The sequence below is a fragment of the Camponotus vicinus genome, unplaced genomic scaffold, assembly GCF_025532165.1.
Source record: "Camponotus vicinus isolate PSW18456_S1 unplaced genomic scaffold, iyCamVici1.0 SCAF_8, whole genome shotgun sequence".
In the NCBI taxonomy this organism is placed as follows: domain Eukaryota; kingdom Metazoa; phylum Arthropoda; class Insecta; order Hymenoptera; family Formicidae; genus Camponotus; species Camponotus vicinus.
Genome location: NW_028141980.1, coordinates 7,407,807 through 7,412,277, shown reverse-complemented (window position 1 = coordinate 7,412,277; position 4,471 = coordinate 7,407,807). Strand labels below are relative to the sequence as shown.

Genomic DNA, 4,471 nt, shown 5'->3' with positions numbered 1-4,471 from the left:
ATATTATATGTGTTTGACATTGTTTTTTTCTCGACTCATGTCGACTGTTATCGACTAATTGTTGATTGTTGACTGTTGACTGTGCTTGTCTTGCGAATACGTTCGTGATCCAGTCAAAAGATAGTTCAAAGCAATCGACAAAAGATTGTTGATATTGTGCCGACGAGAAAATAAATTAAGTTAAGAATAGATAATCAAAATGTATGATCAATTAACCAAAAAACGTAAGCGAAATTTTTTAGAAGCTTGGCTTAGTGATGATCGATATAAATCTTGGATACGCAAAGTACCATCCGACGATAGTCTTTATTATATTGTAGTATATGCAATAATAATTATTCGTGCAATTCAACACTATCAAGACATGCGGATTCTGCGTGTCACAAAAATAATATTAAGGTAAATACGCTAACTGATAATAATAATAATGTTGATTCGCCAATAAAAAAATTGCGTAAATCAAAATTTCAATAAAAATGGTTAGAAATTCAGCAATTTAAATGTTGGTTACGTGAAGTGCCACATGATGCAAGCTTATTTTTTTGTTCGATTTGTGATAAATCTATCGCTGGCGGTTTATGGCAAATCTATCGTCACGCAGAATCTAATGTTCATATAAATCCTACCTTAAAAAGTGTATGTTAAGTCGATTACTCGAATATATCGAAACGTTGAAGCCTTCTTTTCTGCGATGCTGATTGGATGCTGGTGCGTTGCGATATATTCGCGATAAGTAGCGTAGCGCTCGAGCGCTTTGTCATCCATAACCTATCTGTTACTTTGGTCTTTCGTGCTACATAGTAGTTCGTTAAAAAAGAAGTAAAAAGAATCTCGTGAAGAGGATAGAAAAAGAAGAAAGAGAAAAAGAAGAAAAATCGAATAAAGAAGGTATGTAAATATGTGTATAAATAATGTTCTTTTTTAAAAGAAAGTATGAAAAACTTTGATCGCGAAAAGGTCATACCATTTGTACATATTTATATTTACAATTATATTTACAATATGTATAAAATATATAAGCTATATTGTAATTATATGTATGTACATATATATACATATATATAATATATATACATTACATATACATATGTACACATATATGTTAATATGTAAAATAATATAATATAAATTATATTATTTTTATTTGTAGTTAAATTACACTAATAATTTAAATCCTCTCAAGAATATATATAGAAGTTATTTGTAAATATGCATTATATGTTCTACGTTATCTTATATGCGTAGTAATGATTTAAGAGTATATGTATTAATGCGAATAGCATTCAACATTACTAATCTAATTTAAATATTGCAGGAAGAGTTTGCTTATAAAGAAGCTTGTACAACAAGCTTGTTATCCAGGAAATATATAGCTATTCCTTTATATAAGCTTTTGTATAAGTAAACTCTTCCTGTAATATTTAAATTAGATTAATAATGTTGAATTCTATTTAAGTTAGTACGTATATTCTTAAATCGTTACAATATGTTATTTATAAAAATACATGTATTAAACTGTATCTTATATATACCATAATAATGTACTAATGTGGATAGATTTAAATTTATTAATTTAATTTAAATATTGCAAGAAGAGTTTGTTTATAAAGAAGCTTGTATAAAGAAGTGCCTATACATTTTTTAGATTATTGCATATACTAGATAACTTATGTATGTAATATATATATATTTTTTTAAATAGTTTAGTTTATTGAAAAAAACTAATAAGAATTGTGTATAGGTTATACTTAAAAAATATTTAAAAAATATTCAAAATATATTAAATATACTCACTAAATTTTTATCAATAAAACAAACAATATATATTTTATAAATATTTCCTATATATAATTCTTTAGTTTTCAAAGAATCAAGTTATTTTTAAAGTTTTATATATTATAAAAATTATCTTGCGCAAACAATAATAATCCAGAAAATGAATAATCACTTTTTTATACAAATTTCTTTATTAGCAATTTTTCTTGCAAAATTTAAATTAGATTAAGAATGTTGAACTCTATTTGCATTATAATAAATATGTTCTTAAATAATTATTATTGTATATATATATATATATAAGATAAAGTATAAGTAAAGATAATACATATATATTAAAAAATAACTTAGCTGAAAAATAGTAAGAATTATAGTAGAAAATATTTATGAAGTATTTATTATTTATTATGTTAATAAAAATTTAATGAACATAGTTATATATATGTAACTGTATAAAGATTCGTACAATTCTTGTTATTTTTTAATAAATCAATGTATTATATGATGTATTATCTTGCATACACACTAATGGTTAAGAAGTATATATGTAATAATGTAGGGAGAGAAGGTTTACAATTATTAATGTAATTTAACTATAAATAAAAATAATATAATCTATATTATAATATATATATATTTAATTATATATATATATATGTATATATGTATAAGTATACAGGGTGTCCCAAAAGTCCCGATACGGTCGAATATTTCATAAACTATGCACTTTAGAAAGAAATGTTTCAGACAAAAGTTGTATAGCTTGAAGGGGGCCATAAGATGGTGGCAATTATTTGACCTTGGAGAGTCATTTGAAGGTCACGTGAAGGTCACCGTCAATTTCTTAAATGGAACCCTCCATTTTTTATTGCATATTCTTGTAGCTTATTTCGAGTTTTCCAAAACACTATAATAAAATATTTTTCCCTCAAGTACTTTTTGAGTTATAAGGCTTGAAATCATTTCTTAATTTTACATAAACCGTAAAATATCTTGTAAAATATTCATTTTTCGATTATCTAACCTTAATACTTTTCTATACAAAATAATGAGAGGAATCAATTGGTGTAAAGAAAACACATAATTGTTTCGAAAAAAAATGTAATTGTTGATTGCAAATTACATTTTTTTTTTTCGAAACAATTATGTGTTTCCTTTACACCAATTGATTCCTCTCGTTATTTTGTACATAAAAGTATTAAGGTAAGATAATCAAAAATTGAATAATTTACAAGATATTTTACGGTTTATGTAAAATTAAGAAATGATTTCAAGTCTCATAACTCGGAAAGTACTTAATGAAAACTAAATTATACTGTTTTGGAAAGCTCTCGAGATGAGCTACAAGAATATGTAAAAGTATATAGGGTATCCCATTTAAGAAGGTGGTGATCTTCACGTGACCTTCAGGTGACTCTTTAAGGTCAAATTAATGATACCATCTTATGTCCCCCTTGGAACCATACAACTTTTGTCTGAAACATTTTTTCGTATCTTTTAAACTTTACGAGATATTTCAATGTCTCAAGATAAAAAACTCACCCTGTATACATATAGATATGTATACATAAATTATGCATATGTATGTATGTATGTATGTATTATTTGTATAATTTCTTATATATTATTTTTTAAAATAAATGTAAATGATTAATATTTATTTCTTTTGTTTCAGGAAAGGCGAGAAAGTTATAAAAAGTGACAAAATAAATAGTAGAAAAAGAGGAAAAGAAGAAGGAAGAGTGAAGAAAGAAAATTATTTGAGAAAACTTTTTATATTGTTATTTTAATTTAATTACAATTAGTAAGAGAAGAAGGAAGAGTGAAGAAAGAAAATTATTTGAGAAAACTTTTTATATTGTTATTTTAATTTAATTACAATTAGTATTTTATATTTAATTATATTTTAATTTTATTGTATTATAATATATTTCATTATATTGTATTTATAAAAATTTAATTAATATTTAATTTTATTACAGTGGTATTATTAATTATTATATATTGTAATTTATTTTATTTTTTTATGTATGTGTAATTAATAAATAAATAATATTATTCAGAAGTATTGATATTATTATTAATAATAATTATGATATTGATGATAATCGATGATATGAATGATATATAAATGATGATACTGATGATATAAACTATTATAATATTGACGATAACAACAATGATAACGATAATAATGATAATGAAGATGATGATAATGATGATAACAAAATAATAATTTTAACAATAACTATAATAACCATAATAATTAACTTATTTATGTAAACTAATTTATTTAAAGTGAGAAAAACAGCAGCAACTTTATTAATTCTTTGAGTGTTGTATCGACGTCGATCCATATTTGGTTTTAAAGTAAATGATAATTGTAACTCCGATAATAATTCGTCAGATTCCATTCCTAAAGAGAATATTAATTTTTATTTTAAATTGAATTTAATCTAATAATAATAATAATTTATAAGTAATAATAATATTTAAATAATAATAAAATAATAATAATAATAATATATTATTAATATAATAATAGTATGTAGATTATTTAAATAGTAAAAGATATTTCAATAGTAAAAATTTTTTGTATAAATTATTTTCTCTTTATTAATATTTATTAATAACATTACGTGTATATATTTAAGATCTCATATATAGTATATTAATATAGAAAATTCTTATAAAA

At 22.8% G+C, this 4,471-nt stretch overlaps 1 long non-coding RNA gene across 1 annotated transcript; it reads left to right on the top strand.

Annotated features, from left to right (window-relative positions):
• Positions 1-610: 610 nt before the first annotated feature.
• Positions 611-3,841, top strand: LOC145975895 (uncharacterized). The gene is made up of 2 exons (XR_014440126.1): positions 611-888; positions 3,452-3,841. It is a non-coding gene; the product is annotated as an uncharacterized LOC145975895 (long non-coding RNA).
• Positions 3,842-4,471: the final 630 nt, after the last annotated feature.